Below are 20,507 nucleotides of genomic sequence, written 5' to 3' on the forward strand. Positions count from 1 at the left end.
TACTTCCGTAGAGGAGGAAGGGAGAAATAGAGACTCAATAAGAGCACTTATATCTGTCTTAATACTTTTTGTGGAACGGATTAAACGAAATTAAAACCAGCCAGTTTCACTAAGGAGTGGCCTCTTTAGTTACATGGATTCACGCAGGCATCTTGATTGGCTCTTATGTGCCTTAAGGCATGTGTAGAATTGAATGTTTCTTTCAGTTTACAAGCACAAACGAACCATAATACTTGACCTGGTTAAAATCCTATTTCCTGTCACATAAATCATTTAGAATGAACTCGGTTTTAGTTCTATTCTCAAACGATTTAGTGTTACTTAAAAACTTGTTTTTAGCAAAAACGAAATAGATAAAAACAGTAATTTTTTAGCTCATTCAGACTCGCTCATCTGTGAAATATTAAACTGCAATATTTTTAGCATACTGAAAAAGGTTTGGTGGCTATAGTCAGCTAATGTATTTCCTAACTTTCAGCGTAGCGCAACCGGAAGCTGTGACAAGGAAAATCAGTTCCTTTGATTTTTCTCTCATGCTTATATTTCTCCTGTGCTTTTTTTTTTTTTTTTTTTTTTTTGTATCAGGGTTTTCCAATCGTTCTTTATTTATTTCAATGACTTTGTCTTATTTTAATTAAGAATTGCTGAATTTTTTTTTTTTAAAAGAATTATTGAAAATACTTTTTAAAATCTTTTAAAACTATTTTAGAAATATTATATATTGGATGCGTTTTTGTTTTTTTTTATGATGTTTGAGATTTTATTTGGATTCCAATAATTTTATTTTTATACTTTCCTAGACATATTTATTATTCAAATAAAAAAACTTATTTTTCAAATTTCATAAACATTTCTTATAAAATTTCAAATAAAATAAAAACTTATTTTTCAAATTTCATAAACATATTTCTTATAAAATTTCAAATAAAATAAAAGCTTATTTTTCAAATTTCATAAACATATTTCTTATAAAATTTCAAATAAAATAAAAACTGATTTTTTAAAATTTTGTTATTAAAATTGCATCTAAAGACTAATTATGTTATTTTTGGTCCCCCGACAAAAGGGGGTGGACCTGTATATTCACCCTGGTCTGTTCGTCTGTCCGCACTTTTCTCAACAGCTATGCCTTGGAAGTTTTTGAAATTTTGCACAAACATTAAACATGATATGAGTAATAGAACGGATTTTCCGGGAAAACTCCAGTTGCCCCCCCTAGGGGTTCCTTTTGGGTTAAAATGGCTAAAATTGACACTTGTGATTATTAAAAAAAAAATTGATGCCTTGGATTTTTATAAAAATTTCTGAAAAGTTATAACTAACTGATTTCTATATAATTTTGTTTGTCTATACTTTGCGATAACTCTTGGGTGTGCCCCAAGGGCTATTTTAGGGCCAATAAGAACACTCCATTTTTGGGACTATTTTACCATATTTGTCCAAAATTTTCTGTCCATGTCTATTTAGCAGTTTTGTATGGTGCTGAACTCAGATTTAAATATGTTAAGGCTTTGGGGGTTTTTGGAGCTAAATAGGAGGGAGGGGCAAATAATGGACTGAGTTATTACTTTTTTTTGGCATGGTGCAGAACACATATGTTAAGGCCTAAAATTGCACCGTATGTTCATTTTCACCAGGATTTGACGTTCCCTGGGAACTTTTGGTGCTAAATGGTGTGTGGGGGGGGGAGGGCAGATGCTGAACTTATTTTTTTTTTTTATGCCTCGTTCACTGTGCACTCACGGGAGACCATGCCTGCTTCACTTGTTATTTGTAAAATTTGGTTAATTTTTATTGTATACTTTTCAATCATATCCTTTTCTTATATTTTATTTTAATAAATCGCTTCACAATAGAAATATTGAAGAACAATAAAAGTGAAGAAACTGCTTCGTCTTGTCACCACTTCCGGTAGTGCTACGCCAGAAATTAGGAAGTACATTAGCTGACTATTACTGGTTTGGCAATTCTACTGCATTAGCATGGGTGTTAAAAACGAACCAATCATATGTCAGAATCTCTTTATAAAATATACAGAAGCTCTTTGAATTCTTCAGTAATAACTTTCCATCTTGACACGATTACGTTATGCTGATCATGATCGGATTAATTCTTTATCTGAAAAAGTTTCTCTAACTCGATTTATGCTGCCATTTTTTTTTCTTCTGCTTGGAACTACATTTTACTATTTCCAACATTTATCTATATAAATATGTGTATGTGTCTGTCTGTGTGTAAATATTTAACTGATAAATTCTCAAACTATTAGTCACAAGCACTGAAATTAACAGAAATAGTAATCCAAAGATGGTTTATAACAAGTAAAATCTCTGTATGAATCGACTGATAATGCGTACTCTATTCACTTCAACTTGAAAGCATTTTTTTACTTTCTACGCGTAACCAAATTCAATTCATTTCTTAGAGTCGTGTAATATTAAATCGTTATTGCCTATATCTTGATAGCTACATCAATAGATGTGATAGGAGTGCTAAATGTTTTGATTTCAATTAGTGATGGGACGATTTCAAGATTTTTTCCCAATTCTGACACAATTACTGATTCTGATTCTTTATAAATCTCTAAATGCTTAACTATAAAGTTATTTTTTCTGATTACCGTAAAAACACGTTAAATGTGCATAGATTTTCTCAAATGTAAAAATACACATGTACGGGTGAGGTAGAGATCCATAGGTTTTAGTTTTACTGGTAGTTTAAAATCAATAAATGTTATTATTAGTATTATTATTATTAGTAGTAGTAGTAGTACCAGCAGTGTAAAGAAATAATGGGTAAAGGAATCGTTTTTGGCATCAGAAAATAGGCACAAATTTTGCTGGTTCTGATACTTCCAAAATCCAGATTTTTTTTTTTCCCTTCCCAATTTCGATTAATCATCCCAACATTAGTTTCAATTCTAGTTGATGACACCCAAGTCATTCTTTTTTCTTTTTCTTTTTTAAATCACTAAGTATTATATATTAGGTACAATATAATATTAAATAGAGAATTGGCTCTGTAATAATAAATATGAAGTCTGCATGAATTAAAATGTATTTAATCATATTTTATGACCTGGCAAGCCCCCCCCTCCCAGTTTACAAATAAGTCTCTATTTACTTGCCTCCCCACTACTGGATTAAAAAAATGTGCTGCAGCAAAAAGTAGTGCACTCCTTTCCATATATCTAGGTATAAACAATGTCATCCAGAGAGACTATGTAGCCGTGGCGAAACAATATTATTTGGCAAGTAGTATTAAGTTCCGAGTAAATCTCTGAGGATAGGAATTATCTTCATTGCACGTTAATCTCTTTTTGACGGTTTAAAATAGATTAATGCCTAATAATTAAGAATAAATCTTTGTCAATGTCAGGTCACGTATCATGTGTGCAAATCTAAACTGTTCAACCACCTTTTTAGTCTGATGCGCTATTCAATCTATGTCTTTCAGTTTGTCCAATCATTACTGAATATCATGTAATGAACAACTGTTACATAGTGGGTGTGAGATCGGCACCAAAACAATTATATTACATAGGGGGTGGGAGATATTGTTCTTATAACGGCACTCGTTATAAACGTATAAATTGTATGTATTGTTGTTTAGCCAGGGATATGATATCGACGTATAAACTGAGTCATGTTGTATCAGAGAGTTATCGCACGGGCACATATTACAGTTCATATTTATGTAAAGGTATCATTTTTTTTATAGGAAGAATAATATATGCTTCATACCTTTTCTTTCTTGAAGAGTTCTTCTATCTCCGTGATGAAACATGAAATGACCAACATCATAACCAATTGAGACCTCTGTTCTTCCTTCTTTTGTGAAACCACAGAAATACACTTTATATTTTTATAATATAAATTTATTTCAGGTCTCAAATGGTTTTCACAAGGAGTCTGCATTTCGTCTCTACATGCTTGTTCTTCAGTCTCGCTTCCTGGCTTGAAGTATGTCTGTTCACTTCCGTGACCAAACTCAAACTCTTCGACTGACTAAACTTCCCGACCTCTTGACTTCAGTTCCATTACGTCATCATTCAAAAAACACGTCTCTCGGTGTGTGACCTTTCCACATATGCCTACCCAAGGTCATTTTATTTATTTAACCTAGCTAATTTATGTAAACATCCTCAGCTAAAACCCATTGCTACACTTTATTCTATAAACAATAAATAACTCCCAATATAAACTATTTTAAGAATATTATTGAATAGATAATAATTAATTAACTTTTAACAATGTTATTATCTGAAACTACAATAGCATGAGAAGTGAAATAAGGGAAGGAGGTGTCTATTAAACACAAGTCTCATAATCTTAGGTCTGCGAGTTCAATCCCTGTACATGGCAGAACATTTTGATTTGTTCTTTACTCACCATCAATCACATTCAAAAATAAATTTCATTAAATAAGGTTCCAGAAGAAACTATTCTTTCTTTCTTTATTTTTTATGGAAATCGCTCCAGACAAGGCATGAAGCCATTTGATGTAAGGTTACTACTTCACGGTCAAAAACTTGCCAACAATAAGTGTTAAATGGAATAGATTCTAAGCCAGAAACAGCAATTCTTCCCTCTTTTTCAGAAACATTGCTCCAGGAATGTGAGGACTAAAGGGCAAAATATATAGAGTGAGAGGTACACACCTGCCGAAAATAAACCCAAGATTCACTTTTTACTCTCCTTAAACTATTGGAGATAAGTCATTCATCAGTTACTTCCCTTGATCTGAAAAACTAGCGATATAGTTCATTTTTTTTTTTTTTTATGTAAATAATTTTATTGTGATTTATCTAATACAGGCAGTTTTTTTTTTTTCTTTGAAGATTGTAATGCTGGGTATGGGGGCAGCCAAACCAGCTGCCAGCATTCCCCTGCTTTTTATTGAAACCAACCGAGAGCTCTTTTTAGTATCCTCACTGTTCCCTTAAGTGCAATTGTCTGGATTTCTGTATGTTTGTATGTCCACCTAAAAGTCCCAAACTCCAGAGTCGCTAAAAATACATCTTCCATTGAACAAAAAAAAACTATGAATGGGTCAACCAACAGCATGCCAAGTGCTTTTCTATATGAATTGACCCAGGGATTTATAGACAAAAGTAGGTTCTATAGACTGCCTAAAAAGAGGATCATTCCACTGTGATCAGGAAGGGATTATAATGGCTGGCCAAGATCAAGGCTTGATGACCAATGCTTTGAAGATGAATGGTCTCAGCAACAACAAGTACAGGTTCTACCACACAGAAGTAGGATGTAGCCACTTGACATTTAATTGTAAGGTTCTGCTGAGGAATGGCTATTATATAAGTGTGATACAATGAAGTCTGTAAATATTTCCACTGGACCATCTGTAAAAAGTTGAATATTGAATGTAGCAGCAAGTCCTCTGAACATATACCAGAAATAACAGTTGAAAATAAGTCATACACCATCCACTATGAATATGCTATGTATCTAGAAAATGGAGTTATTAAACCCGACATAGTTATATGGGACAAGGAGGGGGAAGAAGCAACCTTAGTAGAAGTTAGTGTCCCAAATGATAGTGGTTTAAACAAAGCTGAAAGAGGAGAAAATAACGAAATGCCAAGGTTTTATGTATGACATGAAAAGAAACTGGAATCATAGGACGATCTCCATTCCTGTAATTACAGGAGCAATCATACTTATGAAAAAATTATTTCCAAAACTGCTTGGTAAACATGCTCGGTGAACCAAGTGCAAAAAGATACAACCAACTGCACTTGATGGGAAGGTTAGAATCTTAAAAAGATCTGTTTGTTGGGATGTATGAGATAGTGGATAAATGTCTGGCATTCGGTAAGATGTTTTATCCTTAGCTAGAACAAAAAATAAGGAAATTGGATGGGGGGGGGGAGAAATCAACACCTATACACATAAATAGCATTGATAGTTAAGTCCAGATTAACTAATAAAATAATTGTATAAAATCAATTGTCTGGATGATTCAGTGATAAAACAAATAAAAATAATTGTAGATTAAAAAAGCAATTGTCCAAATTATTAACACTTAATGGCGTATATAAAACGGAAACTAATTGCATATAATGGCGTAAACATTTAACGATTAAAATATGGAATAAAAGTAATCAAGCGCAAGTTCTTCTCTTTTACCCCCCCCCCACAAAAAAATGGCGATTGTGAAATCTACTGGGATTTTGAACAAATGCATTATAAAATAGCCACGCATGAATAGCAAATGTAATGTTGACTATGGACAGGATGCTGATCATATTCAGTTGGGTCATCCACTGAGGAAGTCTGCTGTCCAGACCCAAAACTTCCAATGTGAGAGTAAAACCCATTAATAGTATTTTCAAAGATTGCACTAATAAGTGTAGTTCAACAAAGTGAAAAAAAATGTTTTTACGTGTTATGTTACAATTAGTATAAATTCCAAATGTTGATCAAGTAGAAAATAATTACAACTAAAAGTAGAATTTATCCAATTATCAAGTTTTATTGTAGGTTTTAAAGTACAAGGTGCCTTGAATTAGTTTCCAGACTGTTTTCGTACAGGCTTTTTTTTTTTTTTTTTTTTTTGATAGTACACATATAAAACTCTAGTCCCCTTCGAAGTAATCTCCCCCGGCTGCAATACACTTGTTATACCATTCCGACAACTTCTGGAAGGTCCCCTTGGAAGTCCTCTTGTGTGAGCGTGTCAATGACCCTCGTCACAACCTCTTTACTCAATTATCTTATAACGACAGCCACTAAAGTTTTCCTTGAGCTTAAAGAAAAACTAAAAGTCACGGGGAGCAAGGTCTGGACTCTGGGGCGGGTGAGGAACTCTCTTGATGCGCATCTTGGTCAAATAGTCTGTAACCAGGATGGAGCACTCTTGAGATCACATTTGCGCAAATCTTCCACATCTTCAGTTCCTCGCAAATAATTGTGTGTACAGTTCCCACACTGACATCAAACTGTGCACTCATTGTCTCTATAGATACACGACGGTCCTTATCCATGAAATTCTGTTTGACCAGTCGACATGTATTTTGACTTCTTAATCCTTCCACACCTCTCATCATCCCTCATAGACTCCCTATTGTCTTTGAATCTCTTATGTCACTCAAAAACTAATGCTCAATTCATGCAAAATAATCCAAAAGCAGTGTGAAGCATTCCATATGTTTCTGTGGCATTTTCCCCCAAGTTTGAAATAGAATTTTATTGCACATTGTCCTTCTAAAGTGTCCTCACATCCAGATTGCATTTTTGAAATTCACCAGCTGAGACAATCAGGCTTTAGTAGGGTGTATTCCAATTCCTGCTATAGCTGTTCAGTTGAACCTGAAATCATAATTGGTCAGTCATCTTATAAGATGTGTCGCAATAACATACTAAATTTTCAAGAGTTTGACAATTTTAAATGCCTGTACAAAAAAGTATTGAAACTTATTGAAGGTATCTTGTATGTATTAAAGTAGACTTAAAATCTCACTATTTATGACAAACTGGCTTATTTCCCTTGCTTTTCTTGAAATCTATTATTTGAAAAGATAGAAAATCTTCAACTGCTAGTCTTTGCAATTTTTTTTTTAAAAATAATTGTAGCATATTTACTGGATTATTTTTCCAAACTTTTGGTTGGTTGTTTTGCTTTACGGCATATCAACCCTTTTCAGGTTATTTAATGCCGAATCTGGTGATTTTGAAGAACGATTTTATAATATGGTATATTTGATTTTTAAGTTGTATTCTATTTAATCCATAGTTGGGACCCTAACAGGTACTACCACTCCGGGTCAGAGTGGACCTGGGACCAATGGTAATTAAAGGGTGGCTCCACACTCCCTAAGGCCTGCAAGCTGGGGCATCACCATCGGATATAGTTTGTCATATCCAGGACCCCAAACTTTTGGAATTTATACGAATTTTTTACATGAGACATAAGTATATAATCTTAAGATTGTCATCATTCCAACATAGGAGCAACTTATCTGAAAAATATACCCGATGAACCAAGAGCAACAGATAAAAACAAATTGCACTAAAAGAAACAGAAGCTTAGATCCCTCGGTTGGAATATATGATATAGCAGGTGAATGTCTGGCATCCGGTAGGATGTCCCATCCTCAGTTAGAACAAGATGATAAAAATTTTTAAAAAAAGTCTTTATTTGAAATGCATTTGTTCGGAAACCTACTATACTGCACAAGCAAAAAAAAAAAAAAAGAAGCAAACCAAAAATACTAGTGACAGGACGATTCTAATATTTTTCCTGATTCTGATCTGTAGTTGTAGACTTTTTAATTTTATTTTCAGATCACCGTAAAAACCCATGTATTATATGCATATATTTTCGCAACCGTAAACATACACTTTTGGAGTGATTTATAGATTTTTATTTTATTGGCAATGTAAAATCAATGAATATTTATCATTTTACATTTAGCAATGGAAAATTAAGTTTAAAACAAAATAAAACCACAAAAATTACAATTAAAGGCATTGTTTTTCGCATTGGAAATTAACCAGTAATTTTTTTCAATACCAATTCTGATATCCCAAAAATTTCTGATTTTCTTAATTTTTTTTTTTATTCCCAATTCTGATTCTGATTAATCGTCTCAACACTATCCCCTCCTCCCAACCAAACCAAAATAAACAACCATCCAAGCAAAAAAAAAAAAAAAAAATGCTAACCTACCACATGGATTAATGGATTAATTAACTTGTAGCAACATCAATGGAGGTCAACTACCTGGATCTATCAATGACATACTACACTAGGGAGCATCGTGCCTTTCGGGGAACCTGCGGTATTTGAAGAAATGCTTTGAATCTGCTCTCAGCCTTTTAAGCCAGCTGAACATACAATTAAAATTTCTGATTCTAGATATATCCATAAAGTTAGATTTGGCAGTTGAAAAAGATTTAGCGCCACTATTAAATTACAAGCATAGTTATAAGTTTGTGTATGACAGTTATTTGCCTTTGTTTGGCAAGTGACTTTTCTGTTTGATTTGTTTTTAATGTTTTGTTGTTTGTACGCTTGTGAATAAAGTCTCTTTGTACCTTCAAGTGATTTTTGTGATATTTCTAATGATTTCCAGGGCATTTGTTTTTGTGTTTTTTAGCATACTAGCATTTCAGCCTGGCATTGCCTGGGTGCTTGAGGTGTATGTTGAGCAAAAAATTAAAAAAAAAAAAAAAAGCGGTCAATTTTTTGAAACTTTGACCCCTAATATGACCTTAACATTTATTGTTTGGGGCTCAAATCGAGTTATTAAGTTAGGTCCATGTCCAAGGAACCTATATCTAAAATTTCAAGTGTTTAGACCCAAAATTGGCGGAGGAGTTTAGTAGAGTTCTCAAAGGTCAAATTGTTAAACTTTGACCCCGTAACAGCCAAATTTCTGGCCGAAAACCGATTAGAAAAATTTTCCCAAATCTCACTACCCTGTATATCAAATTTCGAGTCTGTAGACTGAAAATTGACAGTTATTGTGTAGGGAACTGTACACACACACACACACACACACACGTTCACTTTTATAGATATATAGATAGATTTTTTAAGTGTTTTTGATTCAAAGGAACCACGTGTCCACTCTGTTAGAAGCAAAAATAATTATGGCTGCCATAATTGGTTCACAAAGACCTTTATTAATTGCTCAAAAAAATCGAAAATTAAATATAATACTAGAAGAAAGCCATCCAATAAATGTCACCTATCATGTGAAATTATAATGTTCTGCCAGTATTTTGTTTTATTTTTTAGCTATTATCAAGGATCCTCATGCAATACTTATGGCAGCCATGATTTTTTTTCGTTCTAACTGAAGTTAAGTTTCTTTTGAACAACAAAATAAAAAAAAAAATATTTTCAAATGTGTTAAAACACAAAACTTACCCTGGCAGGTAGAAAAGTAACTTATCTTGCCTTTGGTAACATTCATTTGTTGTATATTTTTTCCGCCTCCTTTTTGTTTTGTTGGCTCCTGTTAAGAATGCCCAATTAGCGATTCTGCTGTTATTAATAGATGTATCACACAATCATTTGGAGGTACGAAGTGATTCTATTCACGAGCATACTAACACAACAAAACTTTAAAATTCATTTTGTAGGATAATTATTGTTTACATTGATTTCTCTGGTATCTTTCTAGTTCGGATTCTTTCTAGAATTTGGCATTTACAGCGGCAATCATTTGAAAATTGCCAACATCTTTAGTGAAAATGAGCATAAAAATGAAAGTACAAAGAGACTTTATTCCTGAGTGTACCAAACACGAGAAAACGTAAAAACTAATCAAATGAAAGAGTTACTTGACAAGCATATGAAAAGGTAAATAACTTGTCATGCTTAGTTATTGCCCTTGACCTTCGAAACTTAGTAGGTGTTACCCTTTTCTCCTCCCTGCAACCTCTTGCCCACAGAAGAGATGTTACGAGCCTGCCTCTGCTCTATTGTTAACTTCATGGCAAGTACTCATCTGAGCTTCAATCTATGGTCTCTCCCCACCATGCTAAACTTTAACAAAAGCACTTGTCTAGCTACAACCACTATCAACAATCAGTGTAAATGGAGATGCTGATATTATTGTAGCTCTTTTGTTAAAACTGCAAAAGTATTTATCTAAGCTAACACAAATGCCTGGTCGTAAAATATGCTTAAATATGATATTTTAATTCTTGTAGATTTTGTATGTATTATTATAGTTAATGTTCTATCGATTTTTATATATTATAAAGTTGCGATTTCAAAAATAAAGCAAATATATCTATGTCTTGGGTGCATTAACTTCAATCAAAACCAAAATAAAAACTTATGAAAATATATATATATATATATATATATATAAACTTGAGTCCCTTCAACCATAACCAAAACTTATAAAGAATTCATGATAAAATTATTGATTAAGAAAATAGATGACTTAAGTGCTGTCAACTATACCCAAAACCAGAACTTGTGAAGAATTTTTGGTAAAATTATTTATGACAAGAAATGGAAGTACATAACAATTAAACGACCCGGATGTAAGCGTGACACAGAAAATAACCCTAACATGCTATCATATTAATATATAGATAACTGAATTTTCAGATGAAGAGGTCAGCATCGAATTGTAAGTAACCTGAAACCATGCAACAATATAGTATAAAAGCTTTAGGAGAAATAGAAGTTTTACTCCTAATTATTAAATCAAGAACACAAAAAAGAGACCTAGATCAGCCAGGAATAAGTAAGCTGTTTCTTTGACATGTTGGTATGCTGAAGTGCCCACTGAGTTGTTAGCTTCTCCAGGGAGAGTTGATAAAATGTTACGTCCAGTGGACAATGACAGGAAAGGAAGAGAGATCTGTCTTAGTTGCCAGTTGAGATCCCTCTGAGTTGTCTGTTTTTCCAAGGGGCTAAAAAGATGTTCCTAAGGGACTGAGGAAATTCACTCTGCCAACCGATTGGTCAGTTGTGGCTTAATCACTTAACATAGACGCATCAATTTGCAGATGAAAATATTTTTTTTTTTATTTTGTTTGCTGCTACAAGGTTGAAAAGCCATGATATTAGACCTTAGCATATGGGATAAGTCAGTGTTGTTCTGTGTGTCACCAATGTGGCAAAAAGAAACCTGATATTCACTTGGTGACAAGGGATTATATAATAAACATGTTAATCTCTCTAAATATGTTAAGCTGTTTTTATTTGTACAAACATTCAAATATTTCATTTTTTACCCTCCGGCATTTATATATTAAAAAACAAACAAAAAAAAAACTGAAGGGTTCACCTTTTAATGGATGAAATAAATGATGGGAAAAGATTGAAAAGTTTGAGAAGATAAATTTTGTGAGAAATTATTCAACGAATATAAATTTGGAATAAGCATGCAAAATCGATGTTAATTTATTAAAATACTTTTTTGTTGTTGTTGTTCTTTAACTTAAGTGAATGAAATCACAAGAAGGGTTGATATGCCGTATGACATGCATACCAAACCATTTATTCTATCTATTTATAAATATATGATAAATGACAATGAGCAAGGTAGTTGAACATTACGATTAAACAGGTTTTTTTGTTTTGTTATGTATTTAAGTGTACCTTCTCTTTCAATATACCGAGTGTTCTTCATAGTTGATATTGTCTCTTTTTCTCTTCTGTTGTGAGTTGAAATAGAAGAAACCTTGCCGCTCGTCATTCATGTTTTCTATTCAGTCTTGAACTCACGCTATTGTTGTAAATATCAGCCTCATTCATTGTCAGCCATGTTTTTTTTTTTTTTTTTTACTCTTTGTGTTGCTTCTCATTCTTTTTTTCTTGCAAATCTTTTTTTGTTTTTTTTTTCATTCATAGCATTAATCTCTTGTTGCTGTTATTCATCCCACTTTCTCACTTTTATCCGTCAGATGTACAAATATTCATAAAGATTTAATTCAATATTGTTTTTTTTATTTTTTTTTTCCAAAGACAACTTGGTATTGTATGTATCATTTGAATTCCTCAAACTACTATTCTCATCTTGAATGTTATTTTTACATTCTGTAACCTCCCTTTTTCAGGTGTATCATTTTGAATTGGGAGGGGGGTCTTTTATTCGAACGCATGATGGGGAGGACTCTTTCAGTCGAATGCAATGGGGAGGGGGGTCTTTCAGTTGAACGGAGGATGAGTGGAATTTTTCAGTCAAACTACGGAATTTGCACAAAATTTCAAATGGAATCCTTTAATTTACAGAGGTAGCACGCTCTTGTTCCATCAGCCATGACTTGGTAGAAGTCCTAAGTAATTTGCAATTGTATTTTTGGTGTTGCCCACACTGAGGATTGAACCGTCAACCTCCAGAAGTGTGTAACTTCTACAGTTGAATTTTACCAAGTATTCTATCCTCTGCACTATGGGTTCTTGAAGAAGCTTGGAGATTATAGTAACTGAAACATTGTGAAACTAACACTAAAAATGGAAATAGTAGTCCAAAGCATCTAAATAATACAAGTTATCAATCCTCGTCGATTGTGTTATTTTTACAACGGACAATAAAACTTCCAACCTTTTTCAGGAGTCTCTTATCAAACTTGGGAAATCTGCACAGAATTTCAAATGGAACCCTTTATTTTACCCACGGAATTAGAAAAATTCCCAAAATTCATACTAGAATTGTCTGCAAGGAGCTGTTATGTAACGGATAAAATATTTGATAAAATTCAGTTGTTAGTGACACTCTTCTGGAGGTTGAAGGTTCAATCCTCAGTATGGGTGATATTCAAAATACAATTGTGAATTATTTAGGATTTCCACCTGGTAATGGCTGACTAAACAAGAGTATGCTAACCGTGTAGATTAAATAAAGGGTCCTGTTTAAAATTCTGTGCAGATTTCTGAGTTCGACAAGATGCCTGAAGAAGGTTGGAGGTTACATCAACTGAAACACTCAAGATGAGAACAGTAGTCTGAATAATCCAAATAATCCAAATTAATACTCATCTCAAAAATTTAGAAACAGAACTTTGTATTGATTGAGATTGTCGGACTGACTTCCTCATCTTGGTTGTTATTGTCACAACGTTTCGGCCGTTTTGCCCTCCGGCCTTCGTCAGGTGTTTTGTATCGAACTGGGGAACCGGTTGTTAGGAGTCTCGAACCCAACCCTTTATTATTATTACGGGGGTACCGTGTTCGGACTCCAGCTAGGCTTTGGGACATAGTTGCTGATTCTCTGTTTTGAATGTTACTTTTTCACTGCCTTCGTTCAGGATTGAACTCAGCACCTTTGGGTAACTGTAAACTTTGATACAACGTCTAGGACCACTTGGCCATATGTCACAGTTCGATACAAAACACCTGACGAAGGCCGGAGGGCAAAACGGCCGAAACGTTGTGACAATAACAACCAAGATGAGGAAGTCAGTCCGACAATCTCAATAAATAAAACACCTCATCTAAAAAATACAGACAATTACTAGAACTTTGTATTGTTTTCTTAAAAAAATTGATATTAGAAGTAAAAATAAAAGAGTGATGCGAGTCCAAAAAAGAAAATCTTAATGACAATAGATTCAAATTTAAAACTTGGCAAAAAGTAATATTTACCAAAAAATATGTCTGCAAAAAAAAACAACAAAAAAACAAAAAGCAAAATCTATTAAACTTAATCTTTATAAATATTTTTACTTGTTACTATATATTGAAATATCTGTCTACTCACGCTCGGCTAAAACCTTTGGGATCTTTAATCAATCTAGCAATAGTCTGCAATCTCGTTAATGCTGAACTTCTTTTTGACCATCAATATGGATTTATGAAAATACATTCTACTGCGGATATTCTAACCATCATCTTTGAATGCATGTACCATACAGTGGACAAAGCAGCATGAAGGTTTCATGGAAATTAATTTGTATGGTATTGATGATGATGGCAACCTTCTGTCTTGTGAGACAATGGTGTTCTGCATCTAGTCTTGTGCACTGCAGCATCTGCTGTGGCTATAAAATTGAAGCTAGAACTCCCTATCTAGATGCAGGCCTAAGCGGATGAAAAAGAAAACTTGGTTTATCCAGTTACCAGGGCCCCTCACTTGGCATTACTGACAAAGTCCAACAAAAAGGCAAGCCAATACAGTCAGTGCAGCTGTAGAAAAGGTGTTGCAGTGCAGTGCTTCACTATAGGGACTCCAAGCCAGGTTTTTGTCAGGGTTTACTCTCTTAGCCCTTGCCTTTTCCAAGGCACCCAAAAGGCAGTCAAGCTATTTGCCCATCGCTGGTGAAAATTTGAAAATATTTCCAATTTTGGTGAAAATAACGAGATCTTCATTATATTTATGGTTGTATGAAAATAAAAGCAAAATCCTTTCATAATTCTTTCTAAAGATTTCCAAAAGAAATGTGAATTCCGTAATGGTGAAAATTTGAAGATATTTCCAATTTTGACGAAAACAACAGAGATCCTCATCGTAGTTATGATTGTATCAAAATGTATGGTATTATTGAACGAATATTTTATATAATTACATCCTTCTTAACCAACAGGGGCTACCAGATTAGGCTGTCTAAAATAATGGCTTCCAAACCAAAAATGTTAATACTGATACAGATTCAAATTAGATCACCAAAGTTAAGCAACATTGAACATGGTCAGTACCAGATGGGTGACCATTTGGAAATACAAGGCACTGTATGTGTGGAGAGGTTGACATCTCCCTGCAAGAATGGCAAAACCTAATGTCGTCCTCTCTTCTGACAGAGACCTACATATGATTGGGGATGCGTGTGAATTTTAATATTCTTTAGAAATCTCCTCCTTTAGAGAAAGCTGCCTCCATCCACTCAGAGTGAATGCTGTTTTGTGTCATTTCGTTTTTTTTTTTGTTTTTTTTTTCTCGCCTGAGGCACCCCTACTGGAGAATGTCGACAGGGCTGTTCTCAGCTCTTTTTGTGTCCAACAGGAGTTCTCCGTTCATGAGATCTGGTTTTCTTTTGCCTTTCAGCATTGTCACGTCTTGTTGCTGTGAGAAACATGTAAATTCAACCATTGATTCAAATAATGGAAATAATAAGGGTTCTCTTCTACTTCTATTTTTGTAAACCATATAAACCTTCGCTTTTTAATGAGTGTCACTATTTTTTACACTGCGTAGCTACACCTGAATGTCGAGCCTTTTTAAAAATAAACCATTGGTATGAGAAAAGAGATAAATGACTATCTTCTATTTAAAAAATCAAACAAAACCATCTTGTCTTCTGTTTGTTTCAATAAAAATAATTTAATATCTAGTTTTATTTTTAATAATTAACTTTTTTTTGTTCAAGACTAGCAGTTCAGCCCGGCTTTGCTCAGGCCCTATCTACTGTTCATAACTTTATGTGCATATATATATATTAAAAAGTATGACTCATGTCCAGGTAATCTACATCTAAAATTTCGAGTGTTTAGATCCAAAATTGGCGGAGGAGTTTGGTAGAGTTTGTAAAGGTCAACTCTTTCAACTTAAACCTCTTAGCAGCCAAATTCTCGGCCAAAAACTGATTAAAAAGCTTGCTGCATGTCTGAATACCCTTTATGTAAAATTCCAAATGTTTAGACTCAAAACTGGCTGAATAGTTGGCTAGAGACCGCAAAGGTCAAATCTGTTGAACTTTGACCCCTTGGTAGCCAAATTTTCAGCCAAAAGCCGATTAAAAAGCTTGCCCTATGTCTGAATACACTTTATATAAAATTTCAAATGTTTAGATCAAAAATTAGCTGAGTAATTTGGTAGAGACTGCAGAAGTCAATTTTTTTAAAACTTTGATCCCAATTTTGACCCCTTAACATGTATTGTTTTGGGCTCAAATCAAATTAAAAGTTTGATCCATATCCAAGTAACCTACATCTAAAATTTCAAGTGTTTAGACCCAAAATTAGCGGAGGGTTTTGCTAGAGTTTCCAAAGGTCAAATTGTTGAACTTTTGACAGCCAAATTTCTGACCAGAAACCGATTAAAGATTTTCCCAAATCTCAATACCCCTTACGTCAAATCTCGAATCTGTAGACTGAAAATTAACAGTAGTTTGGTAGGGAAATACACACACACACACACACACACACACAATTTCACTTTTATAGATATTCAAGATAAATAAATTTGAAAATTGTTAGGGAATCAAAAAAAATCAAAATTTTTAACGTATCGGTATCAGAATTGGAAAAATTTGAGTCTATATTCCGATGCTAAAAAAAGCAATTATTTTAATTGTTCTTTTGTTTATTTGTATTTAAAACTTAATTTCCAATTGCTGGTGTTAATAAAAAAAATATTTATTGATTTTAAACTACCGATATAACTAAAATCTATAAATCACCTCCCTACAAGTGTATTTTTATGTTTTTGAAAATATATGCACATATATAGGTTTTTACGGTATTCTCCGCCCTCCAATTTCTAGAGCTCAATATTAAAAGAAACTGAATTGAGAATCGGGAATTGTATTGGAATGAAGAACAGGAGATGATATTGTAATCGTCCCATCACTAAAAATTGTATTTTCCAAATGTATTTCTACCCTATAAACATCTGGTTATGATTGTCTTTTATAGTTTTATAGTTACAAAAGACCCAAATAATTTGTCTTTCTCCAGCTCTTCTGTAAATAATCCCAATCAAATAATCGATGCCTCCATTCGGTTTTGAAAGACAAAGGATACCCCCTGTAGGAGCAGCTGTGCATGTAATTGTGTGGCAAGGGTTGTGCAATCGCCACCACACCTCTCCTGAATCGGAACTACTTGAGTCCAGTGGCAAAGAAGTAGTTCAGGATGATTGGAAACAATGTCGAGATAAGCAGAGAGCACATACACCACCTAGAAATCCCAAATTCTCACCCATCTGGTACTGGGCAGGCTCATCGTTGCTTAACTTTGGTGATCTGACGGGAACTGGTATGTCCAACATGATTACACCGTATAATTGTATCGCTGTAGTTTTCTAGATGTAAAGCCAGTGAAACTGGTGTTTATCAAAAAGTACTCTATGACAAGCAGAGCATAATTATAGCATGTTTATTTATACAAACATTATCGGCTACACACTTGCATACATGTTTCTGCTGCAATTCCTTTAGAAAAGCAATGTCACCAGGCTGAATCTTTTACAATGCAATCAGATCTTAAATGGTAATTCCTGTTATTTGAAAAAGGGATGAAAAAATATAATAAAGAATGAGGAGGTAGATTAAAGGAGAGGGTAGAAGAAATGGTTTAGGTGGAGTATGAGCGAGAACTTTAAACTTGGGATACTTCCTTATATAAAACTAGCGGGGAGACTTGATGTTGCTCAGTTGAATGCGCATTAATGAATGTTCCACACTTCCAATACTTTTAATGTCATCGAAATCGGTGAAATGGGCTATTCATTAATCAAATCAATCAATTGCTTGCTCTAGTCAGGAACCCACCATGGTGCACTGGGAGAAAGCTTCACATGCCTCCCCACAGCGAGTTCATCCACAATTCATTGTAGTCTACATTGCACTGTAGAGAACCTACTATTGGTTTTATGAAATTATTTTTATATAATGACTTGAATAAAAATTTTGAATGCAAAAGTAAAATACAATGCTTTAATTGTACTCTAAACAGAAACATTCATTTTGAATGCGCTCCTGTCTTATCAAAGAACCTACTATTGATTTTATATGCGGTGATAAAACTTCTGAAATGCACTTGTGATGTTAGGCTGTATAAGAGTGTTAATTTTGGTCAAAATCTGTTTCTTCTTTAATGAGATTTCTTTGATTATCAATTTTTGATACTTATTGGGGTATTTGGATATAAAACCCATCTAAGAACACTGTAGGCACAAGGTTTATGTGTGTTGAATTTCAGAATCGGCCCAGCCATTTTGGGGTCCATGAGGAACAAACAACTGTTTTTCCTTATTAGGTAATAAGGAAAAACAGTTGTTTGTTCCTCATGGTATCTTAGAGTGAGATAGTTCTTTCAAAAAGAATTGCAGCAAAGCATGTATGCACATATGTAGCCAATAATGTTTATATAAACATTTATTTTATTGAAAAAAATCAATTCGGGTAACTTGATTATGTAGTAGAGTTGACATCTACTCAATGTAGCCACCTTCAGTTTTAGTCATCACCTTGATACAGGTTCGGAACTAGAAGCATGCCTTTTCCACAAGTGCCGGCAGGAGTTCAGTGAGTACTCAGTGGATGGCAGCAATCAGGTTGGCTATGGCATTGTGGGAGGTCATGTTGGTGATGTTCTTGATGTATGACCAGACGAAGTAGTCCAGTGGGTTCAGATTAAGAGAGGAAAGAGTGAGAGAAAGGTACAAAGTCATAGCACTCCTAGTGAAGTTAAGCCTGCATCTCTCTGGACTTGTGAGTCAGCACAGTCCTGCTATCACACCCAGCATCTGCCAGCGGTCATCTGATTGCACCAGGGGATCACAACACTCTTCAGCACATTCAGGTAGGAGTTTGGTGTTGACTTTTAAACCGACTTTGAAGATGTGAGGTGACATGATATGGCCCTCACTTGAAACCACACCAAAGACCATAACTGTGGCCGGAAACTTTGTTGAACCGTCTGGATTTGCAATAGTGTTTTTATTTTCTCTAAAGTTTTGTTGGGTCGAGAGGGAGGCAGAAAGAAAGGGGCTGGCAATGGTTCTGTTGTCATAACTTTGATTGGTAGAGAGCACGAGTTATACAGCAGTGCATCTCTGATCTCACTCATTGGACATTGTGTTACTTTTCGACATGATAGAAGGCTTCCATTTGGGATTTGTACACAACTGGCCAACTAGTAAATGATCAGCAACAAAAAAAGAAAACCGGTTTTCATCAAACGGAAATGGAATCAAGTTGTCTTTTCTAGGGCAACAATTTTATTGTTCCACTCTGTACATCTTTTGGAAACACAGAAATCATTAGAAAATCTGAAACTGAATCTTATTTCATAAATGAGGGTAAATTATTCTTATTCTGTCAGCCATGACTGAGTATAAATGTTAAGTTTAGGTTATTCTTGGTTGTCGTCTATAGTATGGCTTGAACCTTCAGCTTCAAGAGGCTGTAAGTTAGTTTGTGTTAACAAGCACGTTTTTGTGTTATGTAGTGTGTCCACATGGATTAAAAATTTTCTACATGTTCAAAATTTAGACAGATTCTCAAATTTGAATAGAAGGTTCCTGTAAGGGTGTATGTAGCCAGGAAGGACCAAGGAGCAGGGGGAGGGGGCAAACTTTCATAGGAAAAATTTTACAAAATGTTTTGTTCGTTTCAGTAAAGTTTCAGTTCATTGTTTTTTTTATAATTAAGGGCAACCTAAAAAAATTGCAATTCATTAAATATTCCTATAACGTGAAATTGAAATATTTTTATTGATTTTGAATTTTTTATATAATTACTTTGTCAAATTACTCAACTCATTAATAAATTAAATTTTTGGGTTGCTCTAATTATAACTTTTCATGTTTCATAGTTTTTTTTCTTGAGCCTTAGTACCTTTTGTCACATCCTGGTTGTGATTAAATATTTATAAATATATGAAGCAAAACGAAAACTGAACGAAATGATACAAAAAAATGAAAATAAATTGCTAAATATTTTGAATAAAACAAATCCAACCCTGCAAAATTCCCCTAGTGGTAGGTAAACTTTGTGGTGTCATTGTGAAATGGCAGGCAAAATCGATTCGCAAACGGTAAATAATTCCCTCATTAGTAGGCAAATTATTTACGACAAGGCAAATATCTGCTTGCCTATCTCTAGTTGCTCTACTGGTGCTTTAAAATTAGGGAAAAATGTTTTGGTCGACTTCTCCAAGAGTGAGGGTCCAAAAAAGCACAGCTGTCTATACTCTGATTGCTAAGTTCGAAAAAGTGCTCTAGATTATGGTTGAAGGTACATCAGATGAGGATAATAGTATGAACGTTCTCTTCGAAAATCCTGAAACATATTTTCAGTGTTTTTTTTTAAATTTTTTTTTTTCACTTGTTCTTTTGGATTTTTCATTATCAC

General features: G+C 34.0%; 1 protein-coding gene across 7 annotated transcripts in view; it reads left to right on the forward strand.

Annotated features, from left to right (window-relative positions):
- LOC145247464 (intersectin-1-like) overlaps positions 1-20,507 on the forward strand; it is a 334,749-nt gene that overhangs the window by 24,224 nt on the left and 290,018 nt on the right. The window lies entirely within an intron of this gene.

The sequence above is a fragment of the Euprymna scolopes genome, chromosome 25 (assembly GCF_053919585.1).
Source record: "Euprymna scolopes isolate OS-2025 chromosome 25, ASM5391958v1, whole genome shotgun sequence".
In the NCBI taxonomy this organism is placed as follows: Eukaryota; Metazoa; Mollusca; class Cephalopoda; order Sepiida; family Sepiolidae; genus Euprymna; species Euprymna scolopes.